The sequence below is a fragment of the Sinohyriopsis cumingii genome, chromosome 5 (assembly GCF_028554795.1).
Source record: "Sinohyriopsis cumingii isolate HCF-2022 chromosome 5, ASM2855479v2, whole genome shotgun sequence".
Lineage (NCBI taxonomy): Eukaryota > Metazoa > Mollusca > Bivalvia > Unionida > Unionidae > Sinohyriopsis > Sinohyriopsis cumingii.
Genome location: NC_142965.1, coordinates 36,417,210 through 36,440,783, shown reverse-complemented (window position 1 = coordinate 36,440,783; position 23,574 = coordinate 36,417,210).

The window sequence follows — 23,574 nt, the reverse complement described above, 5'->3', positions numbered from 1 at the left end:
GGAGGGATCGTAGTAAATGCTGGCTAAAACTTTTTCCAGTTTTTGTTTGTTAATAAGGCACTCTTGGAGGATGCTACTCTTTTTCTCTTGGGGTATTTTCTTGGACTGCAATGCTTTGCGTGTGCGACCGGCAATAGGTGTCGCAGAGGAGGATGTCTGAACAGGGAATATCTTTTCTTGTTTCACTTCTGTCTTCACCTTCTTTTTCTCTTCTGATGAAGAAGGAGTGGTCATCATCTTTTTAATCCATCCAATTCTGGAGGTAGGTGGTGTTGTTAACTTGCGTACTTTTTCTGGTGGAGTTTGAAACCCTTCTTCTTCTTCTCCTTTTTCTGTCTTGGTCACTGGCAGTGGTGGTGGTAGTGGTGATGGTGCTGGACTTTTCATCAAGGTCTTAAAATCTTTCAGAGTGGGAAGAGTTGTTTCGTCTGAGGCTTTCTGGTGAAAGAGTTGCAGTCGTTGCAAGAGTTGACCGTACTTTTGCGATTTTTCTGTTTCGGACAAATCTTGGCGATCCATCAAGGACTGCAATTCGTGTTGTAACTGGGACATCTCGCTCAAATTGGGATTGGGAGGTAAATGCGGGGTGCGTTGTTCTTGCCAACGATGATATTCCATCCATCGTTTGTAAGGCACTAAAGCTAGTTTTCGTCCTTCCATGGGATGTCAGGGGTCAATTCTGAGATCTTGGGACTTCAGAGGGCCTTTTTATCTTGCTCCCATCAGTCCTCCCAACACGGTTACCAACACTCCTTTCAGTAATGGGCCTTGCAAGAGGGGTAAAATTCCTCCACGTTGGACCAACATCTTCTTCTTTTGTCCCATGGGGGTTTTCTTTTGAACCATTTGGCGAAGAACGTGACGATGTTTGCCTAAGCATTGTTTCTGGTGTTTGGACAAAGGGATCGTGCCTTTCAACACGTTCAAACAACATTCGCACACGGTATCGATGACCTCTTTGGAGGCTGTTTGAATGAGTTTTTTTCGCAGGGGTGGAGAAGCTTTGGACAGGACAGATAACATGTTCCCATGTTTGACTAAACGTGGAGGCAGTCCTTTCCTTTTCTTTCCTTGGGGTTTAGAAGAGGAATGTTTTCTGGAGGGTGACATCTTTGCTTTGTTGGTTCCGGGACATTCACCAAACATACACTAACGTCGATGACTTAACACACGCCCTTTTATCTTTTTCTTCGGACTATCGCTTTGTCACAAAGGTGACAATGTTTTCTCCAAAATCGCCAAGGAATCCTCCCCTTTGTTGACGCCTCTTTTTCTTTGAACGACTGTGTCTTTTCTTAGGGTAACGTCGATGCTTGGCTAAGCGCTTTGTCGGATGACGAGTCTGCCTTTGTCTCTTTCTTTTTTGACGATAGTAACAGTGTGCACTTCTTTGAGGTGACATCTTTTGGAAGTTCACTGATACCCCTACTTTGTCGCATTCCTTTTTTTATACTGGAACGGGTCGCCACTGATTGTCTTTACGTCGTATCAACTTGAGGACAGGCATGACACGTCGTGCAGGGGTACGCAACGGACTAAATCGAGCCAGTTCTTGCTTGGACAAATCCAGTAAACTTTGTAACATGCCCGATCTCTCTTGGACTTTGATTTTGGGAGAAGGGACTTTGTGAGCAGCGGCCACTGCCACTAAATTGGAGGGTCCTGCCACTGGAGAACTTCTTGGGCTCATTAACGGAGAAGTTCTTGGTGTGATCAACGTCTCCAAGTACTTCTCATTTCTTGGTGTCATCAACGGAGAAGTGAATGAACCTGAGGCTACCGTAGACGCGGTCACCGTCCTTGCAGGTCGTGGTTTGCGAGTGTAAGGTTGCGTCCTGGCCGAAGTGCCTCTCTTGTGACTAGTTTTTTGTGGGCTTTTCTTTTTCTGGGGACTTTTTCTCTGTTTCCTTTTCTGGGGGCTTTTCTTTTCCGGGTTGGTGACTGGTAAGAGGAGGGTCCCGCCACTGGAGAAGTTCTTGGAGACACGGGTTTCCTTGGGGACCTGGTCTTGACACCGTGGCTCTTTTTCTTCTTCTTGAAGCTTCGTTTGACTTTTTTCTTGGGGAGAACTTTAGGAGCATTAGGATCCCATCTTAAGAGAGAGCGAATGATGACCCCTCCTAGAGTTCCGCTCCCTCCAGGTTTCAAAATGATTTGTTTTTTGGTCTGAGTGTCGATGTGGGGATTGGCCATTTGGGTCAAAGCGACTTTGTTTCGATCAAAAAAGCGTTTGGTTTGATGAGGAATCTGAATGATCCCTTGCAGTAATTGACGTGCTGTCACCGTGAACCATCGTAACACTTCTTTGAGACCAGCTTCTAAGACATGAGCCCGTATTTGTGGATTTTTTTCTCGACTGATGCCATACAAGGTACGAATCAATTTGACGGGAAGATGCGACTGAAGGGATGTCATGTTCAAACTGTGTGAGACAGACGAAAAGTGTCTGAGGTTTTTATAGATTTTTTTGTAGGGGTTTAAGTCGAGGACGGAGACGTGTACAGGACAGGCCCTCCGTCTTGAGACCAGTGGTGAAACAATTGGGTACGAAATCGCAAATCATCGGGGGTAGTAGGTTTCAAATCGACGAGTAAATAGGCGTGTGGAGTTTGAGTGGCATCGTCGTACGCCTGAGTCAGCCAAGGCGTTCCTAACTGTTTGGCTAAGACTTGCACTTGCGATTTATCTCGAGGGCTTTTAAACAAGACCACGTAATGTGCATTGAGACTGATGGTGCGATGGGCTTTACTTTGTTGAAACAAATTTTGAGTGATGTAAACGACACTGGCATTTCGATGATGCCCTTTACGCGTGAACCACAGTTTGATTTCTTCTTCGTCTTCTCCTAACATGTCATCGAAAATGACCAAATGGGTTTGACGGGAGTCAGAGACGATTCCGTCGTCTTCTCTAGGAATGCCTTCCATAAACATGATGGAATGCCCTTGACTTTCTCGCAAGAGGCTGTACGCCGGTTGCCACTCTTTGTAACACCACACGATGCGCTGAGGTGGTCGATCGATCAAATGATGTTTATGTTCGATCAAACGTTTGACGAATTCGGTTTTGCCTGAACCGCTAGGTCCAGCAATGAGCATGTTAAAGGGATGGCGAAGATACAAAACCTCCCAACTGGCACGATCTAAGTGTTCGTCGATGACCTTTACAGTGGAGGAAGAGGGAGCAGAGACAGCAGAGGTAGACATAGTGTTAGGAATGTCACTTGTGACACGAAAACAAACAAGACAAGAGTTTATATACTTTTTTTCAGGACACGTTTATTGAATGTTTTAAACATGAACACGAAAGACAAAAATACATAAAAGCCAAAAGCTTAAGTACAACGATAAAAAGCACATGAAAACCATCAACGTGCAATAGAAATAAGTTTCTGTACAACATATTTTGGGTAATGTTCTGACCAGTTCTATAGGGGGTAAGGTCACACAAGTGTCCTCCCGAAAGGGTCTTTCAGACATGTCCACAACAGTCCTGTCCTGAGTGACGAGTTCTTCTTCTTCTGGCACTGTCACTAAAACAGGTTGAAAAGTAACTTTTTTCCTTGAACAACTCTCGTGCATACTGGGCCACTTCTTGGGTCCAAGCCTCAAAACCCCCTTTTTTCCAGGCACGTACATCTGTCCAATGGGGGTGTAAGTCACAAGCTACACACACATCGTCATACACGTCTTCGGTAGCTAAAAGTTGACGAATCTTTTTTTCCTGTAGAGGTCGAGAAGTATCCAGATGAAAACGCAAGTCTTTGAGCAAAAAGAGTCTTTTGTGACCATTTAAGGCCATTTGGGTGGTAAGTACTGTTCGTAAAGAGTATACAAGGAATCGGCTGGTAAAGGAAATCCCAGAAAACAAGTCACTAAGACACACACTATGCGTCGTCCCAAATTGATTGAATACAGTTCTTGTAATAATTGATGGTAATGATCCACGGTTTGAATATGGTCATTGAGTTCCTTCCACGGAATCTGTTCAATCACATTTGATAAAAGTCATGGCATGGATTCCTGTTTTTATAGTCTCTTTGTTTCGGAAGCAATACACGTACTTTCTACCCAGAGATCTTCGTTCTCCAGTTGGAAATTTAAATGCTCCAAACTGTAACCTAAAATTCAGAGTTCGATTAGAAGTTTCCTCTTCCGCTAAGCAGATTCCACGTAAAATATGTTGGTAATCCTTTAACTCGTCTTCCTCAATGCGTTGCTCTTGGTGAATCTCGAAGTAACCAAAATGATGAACATTTCGATCGTTCACTAACTCGAAGTGTTGAACAAGGTCTGACCACTGAAACAATTTCTGACGAATCAGTCCTCTTATACCATTCAGGTACCAGTGGTTAAAACACCGGTGATGTAACGGATGCAACTGTTCTTTACGTTTCACTTGTATTTTGACCAGTTCTCGGTAAATGCGTTCTCTCAACTCCACAGGCAAAGCACGAATGTTCTCTAGCAAAGTATTCATGAATAGGTCATACTAATAAACTTTTTATGTTTTCGTAGACAATAAGTGTACTGCCTGGTCAGAGATGGTTTTATTCCAGTAGCAAATCTAAATGGTTTAGTCACTAACTTGCACTTTACAGTTCGTTTAGAAGTTTCCTCTTCCACTAAGGTGACATTCTGTAAAAGATTTGTTGTTGTTGTTGTTCTGGGGTTTAACGCCATTTTTTAGCACACGATAGGCTATACATGGCGGCCAGTATTAATGGTGGAGGAAGAACCCGGGAAAACAACGGAAAGAACCACCGACCCACGAGAAGCTACTGGCAAGCTTTCTCATATACCCACATTGGCTGAATCCTAGACTCGAACCTCCGCAGACAGAGGTGAGATGGCAGTGATCCGTAACGAAGAGCGCTTTAGACCACTTGGCCACTCGGGGCCCCCTGTAAAAGATGTTGTATTTCTTTAACTCTTCTTCCTCTGAAATTTGTTGCAGTAGGTCTACCTGGTAGCAAACAGAATCATCAGCAACAAAACATTTCTTTGAACGACGGGATAGTTGATAAAGGTCTGACCAATGAAACACGTTCAGATGAATCAGTCCTTTTATAGCATTCAGGTACCAGTGGTTCAACCACCGGTGACGTAACGGATGTAATTGTTCTTTACGTTTCACTTGTATTTTGACTAGTTCTCGGTAAATGCGTTCTCTCAACTCCACAGGCAAAGCACGAATTTTCTCTTGTAAAGTAACCATGAATAGGTCAGTCCGTACAATTCACAATCTTCTCCTTGAGCAAAAGTAATCCACATAGTGAGTAATTTCCGACCACTGCCACTCAGGGTAACGTCCAAGGATCTCACTGAAATCTTTTGATGTAAACGGTCTAAAGCGGTATAATAGCATGAAGGCACCCATGACCCAGAGAAATCTAACACACTGGTTGACTTTCCTCTTGTGAATTTCTCGGCACAAAAGTTCTACAGTTACCCATTGAGATTTCACTCTGGCAAGTCCCTGCCAAACTTCCTTGTAAATCTTCTCTTGCAGCTCTTTAGGTAATGATTCAATATCGTTTTTGAAATGAAGTTTAAATACTGGTCTCGGTGATGTTGAACATTTGACTCCTAGCCAATCTGGTTTCCTCTTCAACGACATGGTAAGTTACTTCAATGTCTCGGCCCCACTAAGGGTAAGTAATGACAATTCGGTGACCATCGAGCATGTTCTACGTAGGCCGAATCTTGTGGTTCCCAGTGGTGAAGTGACACACCGCAACTGAAGCACTTGACTTTATCCCCTTCGCCCAAGTAGAAAAATCCGGCTCTGGCTAATTCTTCGGGGGTCGGTCCTCCCAGATACTTAGGCCATTTTCCTTTGAACGATTGAAGACGATTTTCAAAGTCGCAGTATTCCGACAAACGCACAGGGAACGAATATTCGTCTTTCACAGGTTCGTTTCGATGAGGGTAGGGTGACACGGACAGGACTTTGCTCAGGGCTGGATGGCATCCGTAGGGGGGTAGACGTGAAGGTTGACATCCACCTTTAAAATGAAACCAGTAAAGTGTCCAAGAGGACGAGTGGCATCGCTTTCGCATCCCTCAGGTTTGACACGCACAGCATCACTTTCCATGATAGGGGTAGTGAGAACAAAGTTCCCATGATGTTTTACGGCATCGCTAAGGTCACAACGTACAGCATCGCTCCCATCGCAAGGCTCACAATCGCACTCGTCTGCAAACTCCGTTACGCAATTACAATGGTAACCGCATGGACAATCGCAGTTTCCTTCCGGACATTTTCCGTCGCAATGCATGGGTCTTATCCATCCAATATTAGTCACACTAGGGAAAGATAAAACTTTATTACAATCCCCAAACTGGAATGTTGTCTCTTTCAAAGCATTCACCTTGTTCGCTTGGTCTTGGTAGTCACAATGAACTATCGATCTTGGACATTGTCCCTTTTTATATACAGACCAATACCAACATGTCCATAGGGTAAGGTGAAGTGATTGGGAAGTCGCACTCGCTTCTGGTACACGATTTGATAGACTTTTTCCAAGGGTCGACTGACGATGTGGTGAGTCGGTAAACGTACAATTTTGTTGGGTTGATAGGTGATCACTTTAAAGTGGTCATCTTTTCCAGAGTGTAAGGCTTCTTTCAATACCCCAAAGTTCACCACTCGACTGGTACGATAATTCAGAGTCAATCCTTTCACTTTACACTTCGTGTGCACTTCTCCTTGTTTGTCCCGGTATTCGTAGCCGTAATTTTTGGGACCGCCACTGGCGAAACTTAGAATCTTGTCGTCAGAGTGCTCGTCTGTCCAGGCTCCTAAACGGTCTCTTTCGATGTCAGGGTGCTGTTGACTCGGGTGATCGATGTAAATGCAACTGTCCGTGTCAAAGTACAGGACACGTTCCCCTAACAGTTCTAAACCTTCGTACAGTTTTAAGCGAGCATGAACTGTCACGTAAGCCGCAATGATGACATTTCCAAAGGGGTCAGCTTCTACAAAGTCCAGATCTTCTTCGTAATTCACTAAGATCAAATCCTCGCGAACAACGTCCACTTGTTTCATGAATTTGGTTTTGTCGTGAATCATCTGAAAGTAGCGGGAAGGTTCTGTCAAATATTTCGTCTTGGGTAAACACGGTCGTTGTGCCATTTTTCCCCACAAGCAATTTAACATCACTTTGGCAAACGATCGCCTGCCTTTTCTCGATGTGATCTAAAGTAATGCCTTCTTGTGCCCAGTATTTCTCTTTGAATTTTGTTTGGTCTTCGGGAGTGTGACACCAGGACGGATAGCCACTGGCTTCTTGTTTCAGTTTCAAAAAGGCATCCACGTAGTCGGCGAAAATGCCTTTCTGCGTGGGGTCACCCTTGTGGTATTGTTGTGTCTTGGGAAAGTGACAAATTTCGTACACTTCTAACATTTGATATCCCATGTCCAGAGCTTTGAACAATTCTACGCTGACCCACGTCCCCGTCAAGGCACGTTCTTCCTGGGTGTGCTGACAAGGCTGGTCTTGGTTGCACGTTTCGGCACAAGTACGGCACAAAGGAAACATCAGTTTGTCTTGCCAATGGTGAGGTAACACGGGATGGTACAAGTCGGTGGGAGGCAAAACTTTGCACTTGATCAAGCCTTCGGATTGTCGAATGTTTTTCAGGTCGATGTGTTCCGTTAACAATTGTGGGTGTGCAGCAGGAAAGCGACAATATTTGCACACGTAGGGATACAGCGAACACACGTCCAAGTATTTGATTTCTTCCCCTTTCTCTTCGTCGGCTTGGTACAGGAAACAGGTGGCATTGGTTCTTCCTCCGTACAAAGTATCCCTCGGGTTCAGGGGGTCCATGAACTGGTAACTTTCCACGAGGCGTTTAAACTCGGGATCGGTTTTCAAACGGTGATCGTATACGTGTTCCCACATTTCCACCACTTGTTATCCTTGCTGTTCTAACTTTAGGCGTCGCTGACAAGTGGCCTGGTACAAGACTTCCATGGTCCGATGGAAAAACTGATTTTTAGTGCCACGGTCAGGGTAACAGACGGGACATCCGTGAAATAAGCAACCGTTAAACTCGTACACGATCTTGGGGTTTTCTAAGTCTCAGCCATCGACCGAATGCGTCCCGATGGTCTTTTCGCCCCCTCCGTTGCGGGCATGTTGAATCCATTTGTCTTCCTTGTCGCACAAGTAATGTAACCAGCGTAGGGCTTTGACCGAGTATTGACGTTTGACATAGTTGGTCGATTGAGGACTGATGACACCCACGGTGTTTTCAGGCATGAATCGTTGTCGGTACACTAAGGAACATGCTTTGGCAATGGTGCAAGCTTCTTTCAAAGGATCGACCCCTCCGTGTTCCATGAACAGTTCTCGAAATTTTCCACAGAAACGCCGTAAAATGTCCACGTCGGAACGACAATGCTTTAGCATTTCTTCCTGAAAGTCAATAAGGTCCGAGGCATGGGTCTGGTACCAAGCGTAGAAAGCTTCTCGTTGTTCGGTACGCATGTTGTCGGGGTCGTAATAGTGAGCCTCAGGCAAATGGGGTAGAACGGCGTGTTGATTGGCTTCGGTATTGAAAAAGTGTGGAAAATACCCTTTAGCCATTTCTGTCATTCCAAATGTTATAGGCATTCGACTCAAAGGCATGGCCAAGTAACTCATCGAATCTTTAAACTGTACTTGTCCCACTTGCATGAAAATGAGTTTGGCTCCGTTCAAAGTGACTTTAGGACGCTCGGTACCATGTTCCATATAGTATCTGAGAAGAAACTGTCCATCGTATCCGGAGAAATTGTGAGCCACCACTGTGGCATGACGATGACAATCTCGGTAATGTTCGATGTCCTCTTGGCTCCACGTCTTGTCGATGGGGTCTAAGACCCATTTGGCAAAATCGGCTAGCGTTTTCGGGCCCCGATAGATTTTTTCACGTCCTCCAGGAATCTTGCTGCAGTGAGGGCAATGACTGAAGATAGGTTCTTGAATGCACTTCTCGCACGCTCGATGAGCCACGCAAAAATTAGGAATGTGAATGCGGGTCTCTTGCATGCATTCGAAATAAAAAAAAGATGAAAATGCCTTTCTTCTTCTTGTGACCATTCTCTTTCTCTTGTTGGGGTTGGTATTTTTGCATGTAGCATTGATGTTCTAAGTCCACGATGCGGTGACAAATGTGACATTTTTTCTTTCCTCGACAGACGTGTGCCTTGACATTATTGGTAAGTATGCCTTGTCCACAGGTAGGGCACAATCTCAAGAGTTGACAAGCACATTTCTGCTGTGAACCTTGCGTTTTCAAATGTTGCTGGTAACAGGCAGGGCTGACAAACGTGCGCAGACAAGCAGGGCAATGCACTCGTTCTTGTCCTTGTTGAGAGGCCAAACATCCTGAACATTTCGATCCACAATGCTTGTGTTGTTCTCGATTGTTATAGCCATAGTCACATTTCTCACAGTAATAACTGTATCCCAGGAATGCGGTGATACTGGTAATGGTATCGAAATGTTCATCGTGATGATAGACATGAATGTATTTTCCATCCTTAAAGTCTTTCCCTCGAAACAACAGAGGCCTGCGCACTTCTTGAGGGTACACTTTCAAGGTGTCGCGTGGAGCTAGGACATCTTGCAATTTTTGCATTTCAGGAATGCCACAGGGTGTGTCTTTGGACAGGCCGACTTGTTGCAACAGAAGTTCTGCTTCACTTCATTGTTTGGCTCGGTCGTATTTTCGAATGTTCTCCCAGGCTCTTTTCCATTCTGCCGTGTTGTTCTTGTTGACATAGGTTCGTCCCACCACGATAGCCCTGGCTATAAACACATGTGGTCTTGAGAATTGTGAATTTGAACGAGGCTTGTTTTGGTGTTGCGAAGGCCGTTCACCAATAAGACCTTTTTGCGGCCAGTCCCTTGAGGAGGAGAGACGTGGGTCATGTCCAGTGTGGCTTTACCATCGGTGATGTCAAACTGGTCATTGGATTGTTGTACGTGTTGAATCTTGTCCATGACTTTGGAAGCGGTCAATTCTGCAGGGCTGCTAAACTCGATCCAAACAGGGGATTTCAAGCCGTCGTGTTGTATGGAAAGTCTCAAGCGATCGTCTTCTTTGGGTTGACAGTGTCGCTTGAGTGTGGTGAGTAAAGAATCCCACATCTCGGTGATGAACCCTTCTGCTTTCTCTAGCGGTACTTCGGACTTGAAATCTTTAAACTTCACCGTGTATTTGTAAGCCGTGATTCTAAATTTTCTAGAGGGACGCTTTTCCGTCTCTTGAATGGAATAGTACTTTTCAGGGTTGACTGGTGAACTTGGACTAGGTGCATACTCTGTGGGTTTGGATTCTGGTTCACTCATGTCCTCTTCAAAATCACTGGCATGAATTTGTGCCAAGACTTCAGCCCTGGTACGAGGCGATAGATCACGTTTCTGCCTCTTACTTTCTTCTTCTTTCTTCTCAAATGAATAGGATCGTTTCATCTTGATAGCAAAAAGTCAAATGACTAAAGTTTAAACACCATGGACTAATTTATAGTCATGGCAGACCAGCGTATATAAAGGGTATGTGTCTTGTCCTTTCACTATTCATTTCACTCTCAAACCGAGCAGAACAATGGAAGAGACTACCCAGATCGAACGTTTCATCAGAGCTTTGCGAGGGGTCATTAGAAAATTTCTTCAGACCAGTCGTCGGACTACTCTCCTTCCTTTCGATATAAAAGTCAAGATACTTGCTATATCTGTCAGAAGAAAGGGCATTGGTCTTCAGAGTGTCCAGACCGTCAAAAAAGCAAAACAGGGACTAGAAGAGACAAAAGTCAAGATACCTATTAGTATTGTCAAGAAAAAGGACATTGGTCTCCAGATTGCCCTAAGAAACAAGAGGAGCCAGAAGAAGAGAGGGATTGTGGAGAGGAAGAAGAAGAGGAAGAAAGCAGACAGATGAAGAAAAAGAAACAGGAGAAGAAAAGAAGAAGGGAAGAAAGTGTGGATGAAGAGGAGGAAAAGACTGTGACTGTGAAGAAATTAAAAGAGAGAGAGAGAGAGTAAACAAAAGAGACAGAAGAAGTCTATGAACTTTTTAAAGTGCTGTGTTGTGAATTGTGAATTGGATTGTTAATATTTATAAAAGAATAAATTAGGAATAAAAGGCAAGTGTCTTTGGGTTTTGATTTTAAAATAAGAACCTACACTCAGGCACTCATACACAGACACGTACTATAGGGTAAAATGAGTTGGGTTTTTTTTGGGGGGGGGTTATTAGTTTGAATGGATGTTGGCAATTGAAAGACTATCTCTTTTCGAGAGAAATGGGTGGCCCTGAAAAGGGCCTTTGGGTGTATGAGTGAGTTTAAACAATCAACTTTAACTGCCTTAAGCCTTTGCCACGGCCAAGGCCTACTTCTGGACTGCGTATTGTTGATGATGATGATTTGGTTGAAATCACTAAGGGTGGTACGATAGGCTTAGTCACAGAGTTGGAGTGTTTAGCACGGGAAGGTCGTATTCTCTTCGGTCGTAATAAAGATGTCTGATACATGTGTTTCAGACTTCTTAACTCCGCTAAAATGTCTAACAGTACCGTGACCATTTGACTTTCACACCCTTGTTTCTTTGCTGCTGCTGCTTCTTCTTCTTGTTTTTTTTCTTACCTCTTCTTCTTGCTGCTGTCGCTGTAGGAGAAAAGCTTGTTCCGCTTCCTTTTGCTGTTGTATAAATTTCTCCAATTCTTCTTTCTGTCTCTGTCTAAAATTCTCCACGTGCGGTAATGAAGGAGGAGGTGACGAAGGTTCCGGAACAAATTCTTGCGAGGTAAGAAAATCCACAAAATCCCAATTCACCTCTTCTGAAAGTAAGTCCGGGTTCCCTTGGGTAGTCTCCACTGCTGGTGCACCCCAATTTATCGTTTTCTGAGTTTCCGTCATGTTGAAAAAACTGTCGCATGGATTGACTGCACACAGGTACTAGCGAATCTATATAGGGAATGTGACGTCACAGACTGCTCTCTTCGGATTGGACGTGGGCTGACTGAATTTTGTAACGCGTGTTTGGATTGGTCAATGAACTCAATCCGTTTCAATCCTTCCTCTCCCTATAAATAAGCGCAGTTCACTGCATTCCTTCACCTGTTCTCGGCACCCCAACATGTGGACCGACGCGCAATCATCAACTCTTGTCTCTTCCATGATGTTCCGGACGGACATACCGATGTATGACCGATCGAAGTGGACTATTGTTAGGATGACAGAAAGAAGCCTGTGGATGAGAAGGATTTATGTGGAGAGGCAAGGATGCCTAAAGAGGGTTCTTATTTACGGTCCTGAAATCAGTCGTAGTTTGAGGATTAGAAGAAGACCAATGCGGTGCCCTCTGTGTTAACAATAGGGTATGTTAACATAAACCCAAAGGCCCTTTTCAGGGCCACTCCAATGCCTCGAAAAGAGATTACCTTTCATTGCCTACCCCTTTTTATTTTAAAAAATGTCTGTTGTCTATATTGTGTGTGTGTGTGTGTGTGTGTGTGTGTGTGTGTGTGTGTGCCCTGTTCCATTTCCATTGTCCCTAGACAGACCCAGAATCTATTCCCATGTTCAATTCCCATTGTCCCTAGACAGGCCGAAACTATATTCCCCTGTTCAATTCCCATTGTCCCTAGACAGGCCGAAACTATATTCCCATGTTAAATTCCCAATGTCCCCAGAGTGCCGCGACAATATCCCCCATGTTAAATTTACATAGTCCCCAGAGTGCCGGGACCCTGTTTTTAATGGGAAGTTCCATTGTCCCTAGATAGCCCCACTTCACTACTCGCGCCTGATGGTGTGTCTGACAACCATTACAGCCGCAAAACTAGCTGTACAGCTTTCGTGTGGGGCGATATCCGGAACACGATTGCTGCCATTAATAACCCATTTGGTCTTATTTCTATCGATGCTCCTAAACCTTGATTCCGACCCCTGTGGAGTTTAATGCAGCAAATATCACTGACAGGGAGGGTGATACCGAGTCGTTATCGTTGCTGAGCGTGAAAAAACCGTCATCGTTTTGGAAGTCTTGTGTTGAATCTTAGTGATGCAAACCAGACGCATTGATTGACTAACTCAGCCAAAATGACGTGATTTTGTTGGCCGTTAAGTGTTAAGTATACAACATGCTCCGTTGAAAAAGGAGGGACACCTTTTGCGAGTCACGCTGGCGATGATGCCTCAAGCTCTTCCCGTATTTCACACTTGATAGGTCAGCCTCTGTTATGTACGAAGCAGCAGGGAGGGTGAACAGACTCTAAAAAACCTACCCCGCCAAATCGCAAAATAAGCCTTCTAAACTGCCCCAAAAAATCATATAAATGCCTGAACGTACGTTTGGGGGTATCGAATATGAGACAGCACCCTCCCTGCTGCTTTCTCAGAATGTCCTATCTAGACCGATTCGATGCTATAATCGAGGATCATGCAGGTTTATCGTTATAAAACCGTGCGGGGTTGACTGTTCCTGACCAAAGAATTTTTTTAATTTAATTATATCCACCGCTACACCAAGTCTGGTGAATATTTCGCAGAGTATGTGTATCAACTCCATTAAATACAACTAGAATAGTACAGTTATCTCTGATCACTTTTGGTATTTGTGTATATCGCTGGGTAACAATTCACGTCTGTGTTGTTTGTCTTCCTCGAGAAAATATTCTAGCTGGATTTGATTGTTTGTTCAACATTGCATCATCGTACACAACTAGATTATTAATAAATCCATCATTGTCATCTACCGATGGAGCTTCATCAATATCAGTAATACATTCAATAATATCACTGCCATCTTCATTTAACAAATTTACATTTTCATTAAAATCTTTAAGCACTTAGTAACATCGCTGATCATCTACGGATGGAGCTACTAAATACAACTTATTCCATTTGATCCATCGCATTATCAAATTTAACAACAGTTGTGTTTTACCAGACCCAGATGGACCTACAATAATTGCTCTGATAGAATTTAGTAGCGCTGGATGATGTTTGACTGATTCTCGTTCTTTTGTTGCTGAGAAATCAATTACATCCATATACTCTCATATGTATATACAAGAATTTGAATCTATATTGTGTAAAATGCAGAACACATACTCCGACAAGTATGCTAACAACTACAATAACAAAAACTAAAAAGCGTGCGGTTACAGGCAAGTGTGTAAAATGTGGTACGAATAAATATAAATTTATTTCGCCGTTGACATCTGTCAACGCGGATGTCAACACGTATGTCAAGGCGAATGTCAAGGATATAAAGACAGGTGGTGATATCGCTACTTCACTGGGAAAATTTCCAGGAACACCATGGGCCAAATATCCAGGAGAAAAATATCTTCCAAGATATAATTAATGTGGCCCTGGTACCAGACTTGATATCAGACTTGATAACAAGAATCAGCCAAAACCCGGAGAGTATCCAGTAAACGCGATCGATCAGGCATGTCACGTTCATGATGTAGCTTCTGCGAGTAAAGACCTTCAGCAAAGACATATTGGAGATGTGAGGTTAGTTCATGCGTTAAATTCCATAAATAAATAAAAATCTTTCAGAGAATCATTAGCAAACTGGTTGGTAAGAACTGCGATGAACGGTAAATTATTATTAGGAAATGGAATTTCCCAAGCCGGTAATTAATCAACGATTATTAAAATAATGGAATCGATTTATTATAGCCCAAGAGGATATTGGAAGGGTAAATCTGCAACTCATTAATTCGCCGACGCAGCAAATGTCACACGTGCCGAATCCGCAGCGTGGTTAGCACGACAGGCAATATGGCAAATTTACCTACCACTGCCTAAACGAATCGAGTATGCACATTTTGATGTCAGCGTTCCAAATGAAGTTCATCAAGCGGATATATTATTTTTACCACATGGTACTATCAAAATACGAATACGTTACTTAACATACAAATACGCGTTGACTGTCGTTGACGTTTTAAGTAGATACAAGGAAGCAGATTCGTTATTAACTAGAATAGCAACTGAAGTTACTTCTGCGTTTGAATAAATTTACAGCGAGGATCTGGACCATAAGGTGGTCTACGATGGCCACAGCTGCTACAGGTTGATCCTGACAAGGAATTTCAAGGTGCAGTATCGTCGTTGATGAAGCAACAACGTCAAAATCAGACAAATACATACTGCAATTCATCGTGATCAGGCAATTATTGAGCGATTTAATCGAATGCTTGATGAACGGCTATTTGGATCTCAATACGCGAAGGAAATAATTCAGAAAAATATAAGATCTCGCGAATGGGTTGCAAGATTACCAAGTGTGATAGCTGCATTAAAAAATGAAATCACTCGAACTGCGTTGAAACCCACTAGCGCGATTACAAAACAACACATACCAATACAGCGACGCGACTTTTCAAAACAACCAGTACTGGGTAATGTTACTGTCAGGTATTTGGATGAACCCGGTGAACATGAAGGTGGTAAAAAAGAGCAACTGATCATATTTGGCGTATCACAACACATAAAATTTCTAGCGTAATTACATCCACGGGTAGACCCGCAGTCTACAGATTAGATTCAACTGTCCTCAACGTGGATTTGTACGCCAACAATTGCAAGTCATTCCTGAGGATACACAATTATCACCGCGATCACTTTTGTAACGTGCTAGCACCCCTGCGTCGATTACAAAACAACACATACCAATACAACGACGCGATTTTTCAAAACAACCAGTACTGGGTAATGTTACTGTAAGATATTTATATGAACCCGGTGAACCTGAAGGTGGTAAAAAAAGAGCAACTGATCCTATTTGGAGTATCACAACACATAAAATTTCAAGTGTAATTACATCCACGGGTAGACCCACAGTCTACAGATTAGATTCAACTGTCCTCAACGTGGATTTGTACATGAACAGTTGCAAGTTATTCCTGAGGATACACAATTACCACCGCGATCACTTATGTAATGAGCTAGCACCCCTACGTCGATTACACTCAAAACAGGTCAACATGGTATTCTCTCGTGTATGACAAAGACTACTGTCAATTCTGTCCACGGTAAATTGTCTCCGAACAGCACTCGAGTATCGCCACAACATCAAAACATTACACTCTACACAATGATTATTTTGTCGTTGTGGCAACGTCATGATAAATTCAGCATCGAGATCAAAGAGGCGTTAATTTTTATTTGTCATGTCGTTTATAACTAATTAATGTCCTTTTTATTATGTTATCGTCAATGACAAAGTCACTGGGGTTCCGAGCGACTTCATCGTTGTTCTTTTCTGCAGCATCTGCAACGATTCTTATTAGCTGACGTATTCTTTTGACTCGGGGAAACTGCGAGATAAACTAAATTTGACCACTCGACGCAATTATCAACTATCCAAACTTGAGTAGCAGAAATAGTCGATCGCTGAGATGAGGCAATTATCTTTGCGTATCCTAGCTTCCACGTGGATTTTTTCATTGTTAACGCGTCTTCAACTGCACTGATAGGAACTGCAACTACATAATTTAATTCAAGATTCCTCGACTCTGTCAAGGAACATGTTATTTCAACGTCAATGTTTTGTTGTCGTGTATCCGCTGGTCTATAACACAACGGTAGAGGTAAGTTTAATTTTTTTTTATGTAACTCGAATAACTGTTGTTGAAGTGTATCTCTATTTTTCTACTTGCAACAATTAAATCATCTGGTTCCTATGTATCGCAAAAAACATCAATTGAGGTCTCTAAAATTACTGTACGTAATATCTCACATTGAGTTTTATTTGGTTGTAATCTGGTTAGTTTTTTTAAACTCTTTTAAAATTACATCAAGCGATCTATGGTCCTCGTTTATTTCTTCGTAATAATCAGCAAATTTATCTAACCACTCATGCGTGGATGGTCCAGCAAACGGCGGTGGTTGACCATGACCACCGAACATCGCCACAGCAGTGTTTTTCGTTAACAGCCAATCAAGAAATATTTTTAGCGTATCTATCGCTACTGTGCATATCTCATCCCAAATAAGTATTTCAGGTGTACGCTTTTCACCCATTCGCGTAGGAGTCCATGTGTCACCGTTGAATCTAAAAAAAAGCTGTCATGAATGCACGATCTTACATTTTTTTTCTTCTCATTTCTCTTGCAAGTCTATGCGTAGGTGTTAACACGACTAAATCCGAACAGCTGTCAAACAATTTAATAACTCGAATTGTTTTACCAGAACCCCCAGGTCCACTGAGATAAACTACTCTGCGTCTTGATACTGGATCGTGCACAGATGGCGCCGATGATAATTTAAATTGATAGTATTCACGATAAGTATCTTTAACGGGGTTATCAGCAGATTCGGTATTACAGTGTAATTCTTCTCGATTTATTCTCCATTCGCCACACGACACATAATCATTTATTCCGAGCTGATTTTTAAAGAGCATTATGTTCTTTACTGAGATAAAATGAATCCTTAGCAACTCTGACCGCGGAAACTATAGTTATCATAGATAACAGATTTATCGAAGCATAAGCCAACATTGAAGATCTCAGATGGACATACTGCGGTGAATCACTGCCATAATAGCTCACAATCGTACTAAAATTTAGTTCTATCTGATAAAAAAATCTGGTTTTTGACCTATAAATATATTTTTGTCTGCGGTATCGGTAATTATAAAATCTAGTTCGGCATCATCCATAATTAATATTGTACAAAGCTTTTTACGCTCAGATCATCCCTGAGTAAATTTACCAATTATTTTTCTACCTAGATCTTTCGCTGTTTTATTGTCATATTCGGTTATTGCAGCGTATTCTGCCTCAGAATGCTTTTTCGTGTGGCGGCAACTAAACATCGCGCTGGCAGCTATATGATATAATTGCCTCGCTGATGAACAAGGATGACACCGCGCCTACATCAAGCATATATCGTAACAGTACTATCGGTGCCAAAAAACATTCTAAAAAGTGTCTACCAAACCAGACATAACAGATCGGGTGTAGATTCTCAACAAGTTTGAATGATCTGACGTAAGCAAATCCAGTCAAATCAAAATCGGGTAATGGTCCATTTATTGACATTCGCGTTATATTGTTTGTTGGGTGTCCAAATCTGCTGAAGTACTTAGAACACTCTCCGTAACCAAGAAAACCTCCCGGATAACACGCAACCATATCAACCGAGATAACATTGTTGTGATCATACTTAGAGTTCCGGGGCCCCGAGTGGCCGAGTGGTCTAAAGCGCTCTCCGTTACGGATCACTGCCATCTCACCTCTGTCTGCGTAGGTTCGAGTCTCGGATTCGGCCAATGTGGGTATGTGAGAAAGCTTGCCAGTAGCTTCTCGAGGGTCGGTGGTTCTTTCCGGGGTTTTCCCAGGTTCTTCCTCCACCATTAATACTGGCCGCCATGTATAGCCTATCGTGTGCTGGAAAATGGCGTTAAACCCTACAACAACAACAACAACAACAACTTAGAATTCCATAATCCACTGTGTCCACATTCAACACAACTAAGTCTAATATCGTCAAGGAATTTAGCGTGTGTCGGTTTCCATTAATTTTTCTCTCTGGCGAAATGAGATGCAACTGTAAAACAATTACTTAGTATTTTATCGCACGAAATTTTATCGCACGCGCAGACGTCGGTATATTTCATTGCAAGTTTTTCAGTTTCCTCGTGCAGAGATTTTTGACGATATATTTCACCGATAAGTTTTACAAACTGATCAAACCAGGTTTGTTCTTTCATGCAAATACTTCCATCAGGTCTTATTAGATCATAATCCTTAAAACCACAAAACAACCACAACGATACAGGATCATTTTTACTCGTTTCGGCGATGACATCAAACATATTTTCACGGTAAAATTTAACGGTTCGATCTCGCGGCAATACTGTCACCGCGGGCTTGTGAGTTATGATCAGTGATATTTACTGGAGCCCCCTTTGATTTACACGCTGATTCAACCAAAACTTCTGTTATTGTTTTTACTATTATTGGGAACTTATATATAATATTTCACTCAATTGTTCAACGTCGCTGATTGTAGCTCCAATATCCTTAACCGATTCTGCCCAGCCGCTTATAATTTTACGTCGCTGGTCAGTTACCTTATTACCACGTATCGAGTTTGTAAAAATACTCCATTACTCGCTCGGCAACGCAATTTAACCTTGAAGCTGTCAAGGATGACAATCTCATCGGTGGTAAATTACCAATGTCAGGATTATCATTCATCGGCAATATTGCATAAATAACAATGGTTACAGGATATACCTGGACGTAAAACGGTTTATCAATTTCAGTCAACATTCCTGGTCTTGAATTTGTATTAAACACCACAGTTCTCCTTTCAATAAGAACAAGCTCGCGTTTACTAATAGTAACCCAGTCATTGTGGTCCCGCCTGATAAATTTTTATCTGGATAAGATAGTTTCTGTCATCTAGATAATCGACATATGTTTTGCCCGATTATCATACATCGTCGCATCAACGATCTTATCCTCGGTTATCCTATGAGTCATACCAAGTTTTTTAAACTCGCTTTTGGCTTCGTTGATAGCGCTAATTAAATTAGGGTATTTACGCAAATTTCTTCTCAGTGGATCGGGATCAAATCGATCAAGGTCGAATTTGTACCTAAAAAATCTCTTTCGCATGAATGAAAAATTATCCATCTATTGTTTAAACAACTTTTTTTGGTTTAATTAAACATGATTTACTGATATAATGACAGCGCAAAATAAATGCAAATGGTTGATGATTGGATCCACTAATTATTGTAACCGCAACGCGAAGGAGAATTATATGCATCACATGGACAGTATATACGACGAGGAAGCACAGGGCAGATTCCATTTATTCGTTGCCAACATGGAGTGCGAGGAAACATCAATTATTCGGAAAAACCGGAGGCAAAAAATGCCGAGAATTATCTCGATATTACAGGAGAAAATACGGCTTTGATATAACCGATAGCGACTGCATAAAAAGATTTTTGAAAACTGAAGATTCTGAAGACAAAATCTCTGGAGACGGAGTGTCCTAATTAAATATTTTGCTTCAGGATTATGGATGAGAAATTCGTAAAACACTCCGTATTCGGTAACTACGAAGCATCTCGCGTTGGAACTATCAGACGTTGTAAACGAAAAATACAATTAGGCATTGTTACTAATACTGGTTATTGTAAGGTTAGCATCGGAGATAAAAGATATTTTATTCACCGGTTTATCTGCGAGTGCTTTAACGGACTGATTGGTAGCAACCTTGTAATCGATCACATCAATTTAGACAAGTTAGATAATCGTATAACCAATCTAAGAGCGATGACTCGAAGTGAAAATTCGCGCTAATGTGACACTGGAAAGCACACAAAATGCAGACGACTAGGTACCTCGGTTGTTGATACGACCGAAATTGAATTTTCGTCAATAAATTTTGCCGCTAAGTATTTTAATATTAAGAGAGCGTCACTAAAATACGCCGCTGATGGTATAACTCATTCAACATACTCGCACAAATAGGACGCATGGATATCATTTTATTATTAATGACATAGTCAATGACAAAATAACTATTTTTGGACACATATAATGCATTAGTATTATAATATTCAAGCAACTTAATAAAAGAATATAGTATAATGAACCGTGCAAACACCGATTACATAATAAACGAGGTCAACGAGTTGAGATCTAAAAAAATATTGAGACCAACGAAACGCCTAGGAGAGAAAACACCATGTGAGATACTTGATCCCGATTTTATTGAACAAAAATACCGCGAAGTTGAAACGAATAAAAACCTTGGCAGAAAAAACGCTATCAAACGAATATCGTATAATTAAAACACTTGAAAACGCGATGAAAGATACACTTGCGTTTATACGCGATGAAGATCTAGTAGAGTATAAACCGCTTGCTCGTGTGATTAAAAAAAAGTCAAAGACCAACTAGGTGAAGAATACTCGATCGTTCAGTTGCATTATCAAAAATGATTAGCGACGATGTCACTGACAACGAAACATCAGATTGACAAAATAACTATTCTCGACGAGACTGTATAAGGCGCAAAAATACTATATATATATATATATATATATATATATATATATATATATATATATATATATATATATATATATATATATATATATATATATATATATATATGATTATGCGACTTGCCCCCGCAACAATCCCAACTTTGTGACACCAGTGAATTCATAACCGCGTCAAATTCTTCTTTACGGGCTTTTATTTTATCATAGTTATTTTGCGTTTAATCTTCTTTCTCTTTTGTCTCGAGGAGATCATTATTGAATTTATCATAAGTGAGATTCAACTCGGATAACTCTGATTCAAGTGTTGTTAACTTATTGGTGCTTCGGCAAGTTCTGACTCAAGTGTTGTTAACTTGTTGGTGCGTTCAGTAATCTTGGCTTCAACGTCGGGTGATTTTTTTACTACTCGTTACTTTATCTCGCAACTTACCATACTTCCGGCGTGATTCGATTATACTCAGCTCGGTGTTTTTTGGTGGCCTCGCATAACTCGTTATAGTTTTTATTTGCAGTATTGTATTTAGTGCGTGCGTTGTTGATATTTTTGTTAAAATTTTCCATCCGCGCAGTAATATCTTTTCCATGCATTGTTCCAGCAAGACCCGCCGGAAATCTTTTGTCACTAGGATGTTCTCAGATTCTATACAGACGATTTAAACCGATTTTGTACATCTTAGCAAATTTTGGTGGGGACTCAACTCCGCGTAAATTTATAAGTTTTTCCTCGTTATACACATACAAGTATGTAGCTGTACGTGGAATTATATGTGCGAGCACCTAAAAAATAAAAGTGATAAAAAAAGTGATAAAAAAAGTAATAAATCGTTGACAATCGCGTACGCTGTCGTGTTTGTGCGCGTTTTTTACTATTCATTTTTATTCCTAATTTTACTCTTCATTTTTACTTCTGATTTTACTACTTAGCTTACGTTTATATGTATACACAATATACATAGTATTATGGAACCTTATTCAGCTAGATTATCTCGAGAACGACTAGAAGCAATCAACAAATATCTTCCAGTCCGTGATTCTGTCAGGCAAAAACTACAAGAACGTCAGGAATCTCAAGGTGAATTTGCGGAAAGTGCAGAACAATTGTTTAGGCTTGTTACAGCAACTACTGAAAGAGTTGCAACGGCTACTGAAGGTCTTCATCCATCAGTAAAATAAACTGCTGCGCAAACTAAAAATAATAGCGGCGAGAACTGAACAGACAAAAAAGATTTTACGAGATCTTGCAACTGATATAGCTGCAGTGTAACTACCACCCGGAGAAATACTCGAGGGTATTCGTATTGAAATCGCCGACGTGAAAAAAGAACTTGCACCTAACCAAGGGTAAGAAAAGCTGGTATTAACATACTTGAAATATTTAATGAGGGTATTGTTGAAAATAAAAAAATACTAAAGAAAAAGACTTACCCCTAGTATTAATAGGTGCTATACATAATACATCCGATTGTTTAAAACCCGGCAATGAGATATCTGACGAAAACTTTTAAAATGGATTTATCGCGTACACAGCAACAAAAATCAGGTCAAAACTAATGATTTAAAATATTACAAACTTATTATGAAGCACGAATAATTAGTAAAAATTTACAGAAACAAGTTCTTCAGCAAAAACCGTCACCACCACAAGATACCTCGTATCAGCTTCCTCCGCCTCTGCTACAAATAGAACGACAAAATCCTCCACCGCCACCAGAACTGTCTAGAGAATTAACAACAGAAGAAGAATATATGAGGCAAGGATTAGAAGAAAAATGAAGGCAGTAGATGAAATAATAAATAAAGGAATAAAACGTACAGAAATGAGGACTCGAGGTAGAATACAAAGATAAATAAGAAGAAAAAGAGGAGATCCTCCCAACCTACTGGAAGCGGTTTGTCAGCGGGAGGTAATCTTATCACTTGTTCCAATAACATTCTTTCTAATGTAGAATGACTAGAAGTCCTCATAGGAGGAAAACGTACTGGAAATAATTCTCCATAAATTTTTAATGAAGCTGCTGATAGTTGTCGACGATTAATCACAGGCGGTATCATAGATATCAATATTTATCGAGAGCTTATCAATGAAATTATTGACAAAGTAAATGATGATTACTACAGTGATTAGATAAATAAGTAATAAATAAGATGATAGTACATAATGCTCAACGTAGACTTGTAATGGTCAGAGTAGAAAACTCTTGATTACCTACTTATAAAGCAACTTACGGTGATGGGCTTGGCGATATCATTCAAGATTTATTTACGAGGATAGCTCCAAAGGTAATACGGATCGCAAAACAACTAGGAATGAAATATATCGATATTATTCGTGATAAAGGTATTGGTGCTGTTGGTGACGTTGCCGGTAAAGCGTTCTCTGCAATCAAAAAACACTAGCACGATTGATACGCAGACCTTGTTTGACATCCGTCAAGACACCGGTAAAACCGGTCACAGTAAAATTAGCCTGCAATGAAATTGTGCCTGCAAATATCAGTAAAATAATAAATCAAGCCGCAAAT